This window comes from Polistes dominula, unplaced genomic scaffold (assembly GCF_049000335.1).
Source record: "Polistes dominula isolate Pdom_NZ unplaced genomic scaffold, Pdom_raw_medaka contig_22, whole genome shotgun sequence".
Classification (NCBI taxonomy): domain Eukaryota; kingdom Metazoa; phylum Arthropoda; class Insecta; order Hymenoptera; family Vespidae; genus Polistes; species Polistes dominula.
The window spans coordinates 4440471-4455000 of record NW_028300966.1 but is presented as its reverse complement, the minus strand read 5'-3'; the positions used below and the strand labels follow the sequence as shown (position 1 = coordinate 4455000).

At 31.0% G+C, this 14530-nt stretch overlaps 1 protein-coding gene across 3 annotated transcripts in view; it reads left to right on the top strand.

Annotated features, from left to right (window-relative positions):
• Positions 1 to 14530, top strand: part of LOC149032468 (uncharacterized) — a 155619-nt gene that overhangs the window by 45504 nt on the left and 95585 nt on the right. For all 3 annotated transcript variants that reach the window (XR_016176698.1, XM_089172956.1, XM_089172957.1), the window contains one exon: positions 1 to 407. This exon is cut by the window's left edge and continues 1820 nt beyond it. The gene's annotated coding sequence lies outside the window, so the exon portion shown is untranslated. The remainder of the gene's footprint in view (positions 408 to 14530) is intronic.

Sequence of the window (14530 nt, the reverse complement as noted above, 5' to 3'; positions counted from 1 at the left end):
TATCAGTAATAACAATAACATCGTAAGAATTATAGTAACAATAGTAATAATAATAAATATAATAAAATAATATTAAAAAAATTTAAAGAAGCTGGCAAGAGGAGAAGGAGGAGGAGTGGAAGGAGAGGGTGTGGAAGGGAAGAAATGAAAAATAACGAGTAGAAAAGACAAAGATAGACAAAGCAGAAGAAGAAGAAGAAGAAAAGGAAATAAAAGACAAAAAAAATCGTACAATTGAGTGTGAATGCTTATATTATTCTATATACATCATACACACACACACACATATATATATATATATATAATATATATATATATAAATGTATACGTGCTATTATCGATATAATCTACTTCACGATACTTTATTCGAGCAGTGACGGGAGCTTCTTCTACGTTATACGATTAAGGTGAGTAAAGCTGCTTCAAAATCGATAATACGATATGATGTTTCCTTCTCTTTTCTCCTACTATTTTTTAATTTTTTTTTCTCAACCTTTTTTGGCCTCATTTTCTTTGATAGGATGATACATCAATTATGGGATCAGTTCGATCGTATATCCGATCACCTTACGTCAATTTCGTTTATCCTAGCGATCACTGGATATTGGACAGTTGTCCAGTTTAATGATAATTAGGAGTTACAGATGATATATATCTAGATTAATAATAGTAATATAGGAATGATTAATAAGTTCTGAACATGTAATACAGAATGAGTGAAAAGTTTCTAGGCGTATTTTGACATTACTTATTGACCAATCCAATACTTACATGGCTCAAGCAACATTGAAAGTGATCCATCATGGAAAAGCAGAGTACATCTCTATAATTTTATTGGCATACCAACATACTACCCGTATAATTAAGATCTTTTTTTTATTGTCTTGATAAAAACAATACTACAGTTGAACGTTAAAAAGCAGAACGAGTTTCTATCGGTTTCACGTGCACGCGTGTCATAGATCTACGCGTTGTCTCTATCTCACTCTCTCTTTCTTTCTTTCTTTCTCTTTTCTCGGAACCCACCTCTTTCGTGTGTAATTATCACTTTCGTTTAGATCGTTCGAAAACTTATCGCTGGATCGGCTTAATGGTTCTCATACGTTTCCTGTTCTTAGAGTACTTTGATAATATGAAAATTATTATTTCCTTTTTTTTTTATTGCGAATAAAGACGAAAGATATTTGTTATAGGTAGGTTGAGATCCACTGATCCAGATAGTTGGCTCGAAATCGTATGCGCAGTGGTAAAAAAAAAGCAGACGTATTATACAAAGCTTGTTTTAACGATCAGCTTACTCTATTATCTTACCGATCTTCCTTGATATCTTCCTTTCTCTCTTTCTTTTCTCTCTCTTTATCTTTTTTTTTTATTTCTCTTATTTGCACGTACTTCTTTGGTTCGAACTCTCTCTTTTTTTGTTATCTTTCCAAGCGTAGAATTAATGACGAATTCCTTAACGATCGCTACTTCCAACATACATAGGTATATACCAGAATTATACCATAGTCGGTCACTTTCACTGGAACTCGTTCGTACATTCGTTTCTTCTTTCTTATTTTCGTAAGAAGAAGAAGAAGAAGAAGGGGCCAACAATCGAGCAACCTCGAAAATATTTTCCATCGTGTATGGGTCTCACGTTTTACGAGTCCCAAATCTCTCTACACGCGTCGACAACCTTCGTCTCGTCCGTCAGTCTTTGACCTATTAAATGTTACGACGTTCTACTCTTTCCACGTGACTCCATGTGAGCACCTGTATAACGTATCTCGTATACTTACTATCGAGATACGATTCTTAAAAGCATTGTTATTTTTTTTTTAAAGTTGAGAATCACTGATTTTACTTTTTTCAAAAATACTCATCCTATGGCATTCTACTTGCCATTACGAAACCAAATTGATATCATTTGTTGATAAATTTAGTTTGATATCGAAGGATATTTAGGATAAAATGTGTATACACGCGCAAAGGATTAGGATAAAGAAATAACGGACACAAAGACGATATCCGAGAGAGAAGTCGTTGTTCGGCTTGCAAGCTATGGCGTACCGCAGAGTCATTGTCCGGCTTTTACGTGACGCATTCCCTCTCCCCTTCTATCCTAGCCGCCCTCTGTCTCCGGACATCGTTGTATCGGCAACTCGGACGCAACACGCATTTTAAAACCTTTTCTAAGAACGCGAAGGAACACGCGGAACGTTCGATATCGCGCATCGCTCCATGGCGATTTCTTTTCTTTTTGTTTTTCTTTTTGCTTCTTCCTTCTTTTATTCCACCATTTTGAGATACGGAAGTTGTCTTTATCTTAATACTTATCTATATTGAAATTGTAAAATGACTTTTTGATGCGAAACGCGAACTAAATTTAAACAAATACATTTTGTTTAAATTTAATTTGTAAGATTCAAAGGAGAAAATGACACAATTAAAAGAATTCAAAATTTTAATACTATTGGATTTCACGGTAATGGGATTAAAAAGATCTCACGTTCAAAATAAAAAATAAGGCAAAAATTATTCAACAATGCCCCAAAGATTTGAGAGAAATGTTTTAAGAATGTATGAAATCGATCTAGCCGTGCGAAATTGCAGGGAATAACGTTTTCCCGCTTTGCCATCAAGTGAATCCGCATGGGAAGAAATCGTGGCAGATAGCGATAGAAATGCTCTCGGGTTTTACAGTTATCGAGTACCTTACTCCTTGGCATTCTCCTCGACGACGCTTACCTCGCGCGCGTGCTTCGATTATTTCTTTCACGTGTCGCACGAAGTATTCTCGCGCGGACGCTGAGTGGCGAATATATCTCCTCGAGTCTCATATATCGTTAGATTCGACGTTTGTTTCAATCTAACGATTGGCGCGGCCATGTCAACATTCGAACCTGGGTCAAAATGGCAGCGGAAACGAGATCATGCGTCCTAATCTTAATTCAATTTAATTTCTTTGCCCGATTTTATGTATATAGAATTTTGTTCTAAGAATTTTAAGTAATTCTTTCGAATAAGTAATAATTAAGTATTATAAAAACAAATTAAATTAAAAACTAGATATTTTCATTTAAAGCGGCAATATTTAAATTCGTACATGAATTAAAATAGTGACGGAAGCGAGATTACGTGTCTCAATTTTAGTTCAATTCAATTTCTTTGTACGATTGTATGTATGAAGATTTTTGTTCTAAGGATTCTAAATCATTTCTTCGAATAAATAATAATTACGTATTACAAAAACTAGTTAAATTTGAAACTGGATATTTTAATTTAAAGCGCCAATATTTAAATTCTTACAAGAATCAAAATGGCGGCGGTCAGGAGACAACGCGTTCTGATTTTTTTTAAATTTCATTTGTTTTTCTTTGATAATGGTAAATAAATTTTTTGAATGAATAATATTATTATCATACGAGTCAAACTACAAAAATTACATTTTATAATAAAAATTATAAGAGAAAAAGGTATTAGAGGAAAAGTGTAGTTAAAAAATAGGTTAAAAGATCACGACTTTTTTCTATTGGTTCTCTTTCTCTCTAATTTAATAAGAAATTTTTATAACGATATATATATATATATATATATATATATATATATATATATATATATATATATATATATATGTATATTCTCACGTCATTTGGTGTTATATTGCATAAAAGTACAAAGTCCATGGGTGGTCAGTTGATCAATCAGTAAATTGGTTTAATGTACACGTGAAACATCACCATTGCATTCGTTTATAACAACGATTGTTTTCTGATGTGCGTGCACGAATTAAAAAAAAAACGTCCGTGGCTCGCCAAAGTGGTATATGACATCAAGCACGTGACGGGATAAATAAATTGCTGATCTTTTTGTTTGAATTAACCAAATAAATACTATTTTAAAAATTTAAGGAAAATAAATCACAATTGAGTAACAAATCATTTATACAGACAACAACAATAGCACCAAAATATATGTGAACGGTAATACGAAAAGATTTTGATAAATTTTCAAATTTCTTGACCATATATTCGGCGTTTAAAAAAAAAATTAATAAAAGTATACATTTTTCCACGTAAATAAATGAACAAAAATAAATATTTTACGATTCAAATATATATACAAATAAATTCATTTATACGCAATAAAAAAAAAATCATGATAAAATAAAAGAGAAAAAAAAGAAATATAGAAGAAATAAACGTATGGAGATGTGTACTTACTTATTTACATGGTTGGAACACAAGTGAATATACAGTGTGCGTGCTTAAGTACTTACATGTGTGTTCTCGACGAGAGAAAAACCCTTTCTTCTCTTACTCGGTGAAAAATATATCCATATATATATATATATATATATATATATACATAAACATATACAAAAAGAAAAAAAACGTGTACACTTACACTGAAAGTTAGAGAAAGAGAAAGACATAGCAGAGTCAACGTGAGCGTGCCAACGCGCTCGCTTGCGACACTTGTTTTGTGACCTGGATATCTCCGCTCTACCCACTACCTCGTATACCCACTTGTCTCTTTTTCTCTCGCTCTCTCTCTCTTTCATATATACACGTACATGTACACACATTACACATATATACTCTGTTACTCTCTCACCCCACACATGGCCGCCTGGCCGACTCGTCGATGCGATTCGAATATCTGGATCAGCGTGCCTCTCGAGCACGTGCCGCCCACTGCACACAACCCGGACCTCTCTCTCTCTCTCTCTCTCTCTCTCTCTCTCTCTTACTCTACCTTGTACACACATATTCTCTTTCTATGTGAAACTCCCTTTCGAAACTACCCTTAGCCTTACATTTCTACCCTCAAATTTTCTTTTAATCTTTCTTTTAGATTCTCTCTCTCTCTCTCTCTCTCTCTCTCTCTCATTCTCTCACTCTCTCATTCTTTCTCTTTCTCTTTTATTTTCGTTCATATTCATTATAATCTTTCGTTTCATGATATCTAGACCATACAAATATCCAAATTATTATTAATTTTGTCTCTTCTCTTTGACTTTTTTTTCTAGTTATATTTTATAGTTATCTCCAGATTTAAGTGGTCAATTTTCTAGAACAATTTTCTTTCCGTCTTTACCATATTTTGTTTCGTTTTTTATTTTTCTTTCCATATATCTACCTTACACGTGTATTCCATTTTTGTATCAATCAATCCCTGTGTAATTACACTTAACCTCACTTTTCTCTACTCAAATTTTGTTTTATTCGTTTTATCTCACTCTTTTTCATATCTCGTTCATATTCATCGTAATTTTTCGTTTCATAGGATTTATATATATTAGGGTGGGTCAAAAAAATGACTTATTTTTTTTTTCAAGTGCCACGGAAAAATGGGTTGCTAGATACCTTAAAACAATTCTCATGAAATATGAGCTCTTAATTTTAATAGGAAGATCCTCCGCATCGCAGTTTTTAATTTTGTGTTTTTTCAGTCCAATAGATTAAAATTCATACCTCATTATTTATTGATAGTACAGAAAAATATTCTAGACGAATTTTGTAGGAAATTTAATGCTCTATAAAAAAGGTGTCCTATATTTTTTCCGTAAACCTCACCATTTGAATGATATTGAAGATTTAAATTTGATAATTTTTAGACAAATTTCATTTTTGTTTATGAATTTTATAACTCGACAGTAAATGACTATTAAAAAGTGCACAATACAAATTTTTGTAGGAAATTAACTGCTCTATAAAAATGGTGTCCTATGTTTTGGTGATTAAATTAAGCGTTCAAAAGATATTCAGAGAGATATTTAGAGACAAAAATCAGTACACATGAAAGTTTGATGATGAATATATATATTTATTTATTTATTTATATATATTTATATGAAGAATATATTTATTATAATTAAATATATTACATATAATTAAAAACAAAAACATTAAAAAATAAAAAAATAAAATCAAAATTTAAGATAAACAAAATAAATTGCAAATAAATATTTTTCGCGCTAATGATGAAAAAATATATGCGTATATCCATTTATTATTAATATTATTCTCTTTTATTGGGTTTTATTTTTCTTAGATTAGCTAAAAACCCAATTTCATAGGACAACTTTCTTCTAATAATTTTCCTCTCTCCCTTTCTCTCTCTTTTTTCCTCGTTTTTTTCTTTCTGGCGGGTGTCTTAAAAAAAACACCGTTCGGAAAACTGATCGATCGAGTCGTCGTTGTTACGTGTCGGGAACCTTAAAAGGATCGCGAATCGGCCTCCATTTGAAATCCTTCGTAAGGCCATTTATGGCAATGCCGTATGCCTTTTGCCCGTACGAAGTTTCCTTCCTCTCTATCTCCTTTGCCACGATCTTTATTCTTTCTCTTTTTAACCCTTTTTTTCTTCTCCTTCTTCTTCCTTTTCTTTTTTTCTTTCTTTTTCTTCTTTTTTTTGTCCCTATAGTTCCAACGAGTACGTACTTACAGAAGAAAGAAATGGACGACTTCATTTCGAGCCCGTTCTTCTCTTTTAGTGATATTAATTCTTTTTTTTTTCTTTTTCTTGACAATGCAGCAAACTTTTGACGAAAGGAAAAAAAGATTTGTAAAAAATATTAGCCAAGAAAACTTCCAAAATAAGTAATCGTTATTTAAAATCATTCAGAACTTTCAAATTTTGTAGAAAACCTTAACCTAGATAATATCATAGATAAATAATTAATATTTAAAATCAGGTAGGAATTTTTGGACCCATCTTGTATCTTATTGTAAATTTTTCAAAATAGTATTTACAGAATATTATTTATTATTTGGATAATTTCCAGATATATATATTTTTCTTGAGATCTCACAAACTCTTTCTACGAATTAAGAAAAAAATGTAAAATTTATGATTAATTCTTATACTTTAGATTGAAAAACGATGTAGAAAATGAGTGGTTTACTTTTGGACAATTTCCAGACACGTCTATTTTTCTCATATAAGTATACCACGTATATTTATATATATATGAAACCATAATTACTTTCTTCACGTTCGTATATATATTTCGAAAGCGCACGTGCGTCATTGCAGTATTCGTGCGGGGTAAACATTTTCCGACAAACGCGTCCGAATGAAACATCACGACAAAGAAGAAGAAGAAAAAGTGGTCTGTCGAATAACTTCTTTTCGTTTTCGAAACACCGTGTGTTCACTTTGTTGCACGCGATCATTCAACTTGGTATTCGTTTCCACGCGAAAAAAAAAAGAAAGAACATGGGCTTGCGAAACAGATATTTTTTCAAAAATATATATTCCTCTTATAAAAGAAAAGAAAAACAAAAGAAAAAATGAGATATTAACGAATAAATAACGAAAATACCGTTAAAAATATCAACAAATTTCTCATACCCGTTTCGTCTTTCAGTGTCACGTGCCTAAAATTATAATTTAAAAAAGAAAAAAAGTAAAAAATAAAGCCAAAATTTAAGATAAACAAAATAAATTGCAAACAAATATTTTTCGCGATGATGGTGAATCTATTTTTTGCGCCAAAAATAATAATCTTTTGATGGACGGTTCGTTGTATGTATACTATATCTATCTATCTACGTAAAGAATCAAAAAAGAAAGAAGTCTCCTTTCTCCAAAGTCAAGATTCAAGAGCAAAAGCCAACGACATGTCTTCTCCATCTCTTTCCTTTTTTTTTTTCTTTTTTGTTTCTTCTTTTTACTTTCTAACTTCCCCCATCGATCCAATATCCAAGAAAAATGTCAACGTTTTACTGTACAAAAGCTTCTTTTCTAATCGATACAAAAAAATATGATATAGACACAAACATAATACATATTTTCTAGATAAAACAACGCCAGTAAAGTTTTTCATTTTTTCTTTCTCTTTCTTTTTTTTCTTCCCTCTGTTGTATTCAAAAAAATTCTTCGTAGGCGAGGGAGAAAATGTAGGATGAAGAAGAGGTCCTCGTGTCTTTGGCCTGAATGCAGATTTAAAAGCTTCGCTGAGAGAACAAGAAAGAAATAAAGAAAGAAATAAAGAAAGAAAGAAAGAAAGAGAGAGTAATGTAAAAGAGTCACTGGAGTCCAACACAGTGGTTAGGGGTGGATAAGGGGGTTGGTAGGAGAGGTAGTTGAACAGCTCACGGGCAGAATCCATTGTAGAAACGCCGTGTAATCTCCGTTTGGTCTGTGGAAATACGGGAGCCAATGATGTTGCGTACGAGTTTGTATGAGAGAGAGAGAGAGAGAGAGAGAGAGAGAAAAGAGAGAGAAATAGAAAGAGAAAGAGAAAGAGTAGGGTGTTGGGTGGGTGGGTGGTTGGATGGGAGGAAAGCCGAGGAGAGCGTTGAGACTGTATTGATTTCCATTCCGGGCCGTCTGGCTGTAGTCTAGTCCATATCCGGTGCTCTTCGCGTTCTCGCATCGTATCAGTACACGTTTATAACGACCTGCCTATACATCTACCGGGTGTATACCATTCCATTATTCTATCATGAATCCATTCTCTAAGAATACTAGATTTTACGTCAAAATGGCAGGAATGTCGAGTAGAGAGACGCCACGCGGAATTTAACGTCACTATATTCTGTCGTGTTGATCTAAAACGAATTTATCTTCATTAAGAAATTTTTTTTTTTTTATAATTAAGGAGATCTTTTGTCGAAGATCGCTGAAGTATGTTATAGCGATTGTAAGACAATACATTCGTTGACAATTGTTGATTACGTAGATGTAGAGTTTTAAATACAGTTGATTTAAAATTTCCCGCCAAATTGAGGTATACGGACAAAATGGCGTTCCATTCTCACGTTTTAACGTTAATTTCTAGAGGAAAGACAAGAGATTGTTTATTGAAATTACTGAAATGTGGATTAATGATGTTCCGTTAGAACGTTAAAGATTATTTTAGTATACTTTTGTGATTACAATAGAAAAGATCAGTGGTAAAAGTTTGACATAAACGAATTAGTATTTCCCGCCAAATTGACGGATATGATCAAGATGGCGGTTTATTGTCGTCGTTTAATGGTTTTAATGTTATTAAACGGAGAAGAAAGGATCAAATTAGCATCTGGAAATCACTGAAATTAAACGGAAGAAATGGAAAAGTACAATGAGAGAGAAAGATAGGGAAGGATATGGAAGAGAACATTTCTCGTTGGAAACGTCAGAGTTGCGATTATTTTCCCGCGGAGAGTGGCACTGTCGGGGCTGTCGGGTAGAGCGCATTTTGAATAATAGAGACTGCGGTCTATTTATGCCTTGAAATCAATACCCTTGGTACCTATATAGCCTCCCTCTGTCTCTCGCTACGTGTATGTTGCGTATGAGTACCCATATATGTATATATGGTTGTGCGTTGTATGTTTGTTTGTTTGTGTTTGTGTATGTGTATGTTTTCTCCCGCGCGCACACTCGGGAACGGAAATTTTTTTTTCTATTTCTTCGGCGTCTCTACGTTCTGATGGATTTTTGTATGCGAGTTCGCTCACACGTACAGTTTTACATATAATAATTAAAAAATTTCTTAAGAAATTAGAACCGAACAAAATATTAATCCCCCATATTCGGTAAAGATTCTTTTATTTATATCGTACAAATATTGATTTTATCATTAGATATTGAATTAATCGTAAAAAAATTGAATAATTATTTAATGGCGATGATAAATTTTAATAATTAAAAATTTCTGAGAATTTCGTAAGAAAGAAAGTAATTCCATACGCATATAGAATAATTTAAATTTAAAATATATTATTTATTTTTTAAATAAAAATCTAATAATCATAATTTAATGAATGCATAATAAGATAATTTAATAATAAGTAGCAATTTTTTTTACATATATTATAACATTTTTACGAAATAAAATGTCGAATGTTATTTTATGTGAATGAATAATGTATAATAATCGTAAGATAAATTTCCGATTATTGCGATGATCACGTTGAATTAAAGAGAAACAAAATAAATAAAAGAAGAAGAAGAAGAAGAAGAAGAAGAAGAAGAAAAAGAAGAAGAAAAACAGAATGAACAGAAAGAAAGGCACGATAAGAAGGAAGAGTTGCGAGACGATGACGTTCTTTATGATCGTCTCGAGTTCTCCTTCCTATGTGTACTACTACCTGCTGGCTCAGACGAGCTGTTACATCCGTTATAGCCGATATGGAAAACCGGTCCTCTCTTTCTCTTTCGTCCCGCGAAAGCGCGAGTGTTTGAGACCGTGTCAAGCACGATATTCTTTTTCATTGATTCCATTTAAGTCAACAGAATTAACGTTTCATTTCTTTTTAAGAGCCATTTATTATCATCATCGTTATGTCGAATGCTTCATTGCGTCTGTTTATTATTATTAACAAAATTAATATCATAATTAATATCACACCTATTTATATATATGTTATAAAATGTGCTAGGGGCACCTAATTTTCTAGTGAATTATAACAACATACAAAATAATACTATAATTAGAATGGAATAAATAAAATAATAATATACAAAAAATATAACAATCAGGGTTAGTTATGTCATTTGTATATCTGAAAAAAAACGTGTGACGTGAAATTATTTGAAATAATTGAATTGAAATACAGCGCCATCTATTGAATACTTACAAAATCTAGAGACTTAGATAACCTCTTAATAATAAATTCTTAAATTAGCAATAAAAAATGCTAAATAATCGTGATAAAAACTATCCTATATTCTAAGTTGGAAAAAATCACACAAAATACAACAAATTTCATTAAGATCGATTGAGAAGTTTCGAAGTTCATCGCAAATCAACAATGAGACACTGAATTTTTATATATATGTAGATGTAATAACTTTCTAAAGGTTACGTATGTGTAACAAAATTAATGTTACACGTAATAAACAGAATTTACTTATCTGAAAGTCATACAAACAATATTCAAAAAAGAACTTTCATAGAGGACAACGAACTAGTCTAATGGTGGGTTTCGAAGAGGACGGTACGTCAAATTTATATTCCGTGTTTTTAAGCTGTATATATACATTTTTTTTCGATTAATTAAAAATCATTTAAAGTATGTAGAACATTATCAAGGTATGTAACATCCCCACTAATCCTTCCATAAATAAACGCATCTTACAGTAACTATCGATCGATGTATCTCATCCAACGACACATACGCGCATATACTATACACTAACACTATAGAATGTTCCATAATTTCATTCAACTGTCGATCAACGATAAAATTTTATCGCCATTTTTGGCTAAGAGGTTTCACTTAAAAAATGTTTATATTTTTAGAAAGGAATAGATTTAAAACCTCGTCAAACCATCATCATATCTTGATACGCAAGTTTTGTTTTTAATTTTCTCTCTGATTTGAATTTTAATCGAAATGATATAACACAGTTGGTGATACATAAATAATAAATTGATCATTTTTAAAAATTACTTTTTCTCTTTTCTCACAGAGATGTTCAACTAATAAATTTCCATTTGTAATTATTTTTTTTTTTTTACTATATTAAAGATGTTTAATTAATAAATTTTTAATTTGAATAATAATTCTTGTCACACTTATGTTTTATCATTTTAATACAAAAGAATACTTGGAAAAAATGTACTTTTAATATAAAATTTCTCTTCTCAGCGTCGATTTTATGTAATTTCTCGAATAAAAAAAGAACAGAATATTAAAAAAAAAAAAAAGAAAGAAAGAAAATCTTAATAATTATACTCGAGAGAAATGAAATCTCAGCAGTGATAGAATCAACATGATTTTTTTATAGTCAGCTTTTTAAGAATTCACATCGTGGGTATTAATTTTTCATCGTACTGGTACTCGTATTCTCCTATCGTTTCTACAACCCTTTCGTTGGATCGAAATCATCGTAATTACATTTTCCAATCTAATTAAGACATAAAGAGAAAGAGAAATAAAGAAAAAAAAAGAAGGACAGAGACAGAGGCAGAAAGAGAGAGAGAGATAGAGAGAGAGAGAGAGAGAGAGAGAGAGAGAGAGATAGAGAGAGAGAGAGTGAGAGAATAGGCAAGCATTTCGTAAATTATGAATTAGAAGAGGAGAAAGAAGTAAAAAAAAAAGAAAATAACATTTTTATTACGGAATATAATTGACATTAAATTAAATCGTAACGTTGTTTTCAATTAATCTGAAATCGCGATAAAGAAATAAAGCAAGAAGAATCTCGTTAATTATTAATTAGAAGGGAAAAAAATATATTTTCTATTAATTATTCATGATAATGTGAACTGTGATACTAACCACATTTGTAACAAAATTTTCTAATTATCTTCAATTTTGATGATATATTAAACTGTTTATTGATTTCTATGATAAGGTAATTGCTCCCTGAACGAAATATATATATATATATATATATATATATATATATATATATATATATATATTTAAATTATTAATTTATGTATGTATATAAATTATTAATTAAATAAAATGTTATTCGTACTTACTCTTATTAAAAATATAAAAATAATTCATATTCGCTTGGAATGCAAAGCTTCAATATTTTTATATACAAAGAAATCTATTTTAGGATTGTAGAAAGTTAATTACATACTTTCTATCATATATCTTACTTTATATATATGTAAAATAAAAATAAGATTGAAGAAAGATCCACTGGTATATAGGTTATATCTAGACTAGTGTTACAACTAAGCGGGGGGTGACTCTAAATGTAAAAATGAGAAGAAAGAAGAAAGAGTAACATTTTTTTGGTTTCTCAAGGCTACGTTATCCAAAAAAAATCAGATTGCGTTTATAAATACCGTTGAGTATGCCTACAACTGAGAACTTTCTTTTTTCGGTTATTTTAATAACAACGAACATATATTTCTTGTTTACGTTTTTCTATTAATTGTCCTCTGTACTGTTTACATTTTGACTTCGGTAATGCTACTTGTTCCTTCTATAAGTTTAGTTTGTGTTTATTCGTCGAACTGTTAACATGACGCAACGCCAGCAGTCGAGTATTATATATCAACGATTTTTAAATCATCATCGTCAAGACAGTAGGATGATACCGAGGACAGAGCAGAGATTAATTGGTTAAGATTCCTACCATGACCATCATAAATCTAGTAACAGTAGAAGATCTTTAAATTTAGAAGTTCTGACACAAGATTTTCTCGAAAACGAGGCCTCCAACGAGAAAAAACTTGTCAACCCCCCCCCCTTTTTTTGACCTATTTTTACACGCATCATAATCACCCAGAGTACGTTATAAAACGTTTTAAATCAATATCGTTCAATTATTTTTAGCTTCAAATATAATCGTTAATTTCGTTAAATAATAATTATTTACGTAAATTATTTATTAATTTTTTTTGCTTAACGAATATCTTTAAAAATTAACATATTCTGTTTTTTTTTTTAATCTACGGCTAGAGATAATTGTTTTTTTTTTATTCAAATATTAACAAAAGAAGCCAAAAGATTGAACAATCCTGTTGTTTTGACGAATATTAATAATCAAATTGGTCTCTATCGTTGGTTTTTGAAAAAAATGAAAAATTGTTATTTCGAAACAGAGTACACGTGTATATAGAATTTTCAGGATTAGCCTTGGCATCGAATTCACGTAGATCTAATTGTAAGTTATGTTAACGTTATCTGACGTTGTCGATTCGTATCAATCGACAACGGTAACGATAAACTCGTTTGAGTTTGCGTTAGAAGTTTGCGTTTGCATTTGCTTGCACGCTTGCATAATAAACGGGCTTTAATTATCAGGGATATTTGCTATGCGTTTCGCGAGCCGTCTTTGACGATCATAGTCGTTGAACGCTTGCGGACGTATGAGGTCGATAAGAAAATGCGGGCCAAGGTGATCGTAACCCGAGATGATCGATTTAACTTCTCCGTGAACGAATTAATTTCATTAATCTCGGATATGAGATACCACGGGGTTTTATCTTTTAGTTCTTGTTTTTTTTTCTTTTTATCTTTTCCTTTCTTTTTATATCTTGTCACTTTTATACAAGATGGGCTAAAATATTTTAAACGATCGGATTAAAAGTTTTGTCCAAAGAAGGGGACGGGAACAAGTGTCTTTCAAATTGGAAGTAAAACTTTGAACGGTAAAATTTTTTCCTTTTACTCTCGTTTACAAAAGTTTTTATGTTTTTAATTTAAAAAAAAGAAACTAATGTATATTCTTTAGAATTTTTTAAATTATTTGACGCCAGAAAAATGAATCGGATGTTTCTGTAATGAGATTAAATTATGTTGACATTACGATTAATGTAATAGAGTAAACAATTATTATTATTAACGAAGTAAAACGCATTGAAGGTCTTAACATCGAGAATGTTCTCTTTAATTTCTATGTTTATCTTACTTTGATCGAATTATTATTTTAAATGACATACTACCATCCGTGTGATTTGAATTTGTCAAATTTATGTAACATTTTCTTGTTGGAAAAATAAATGAACCAACGTGTACCTGGTCGAGATAAATCTCACGATGACTAAAATATTTTATTGACCACAAATTATTATCGTATTAAAACACATAAATACGATACAATATACCCATTTGAAATGTTTCCAAATGTTGTAATA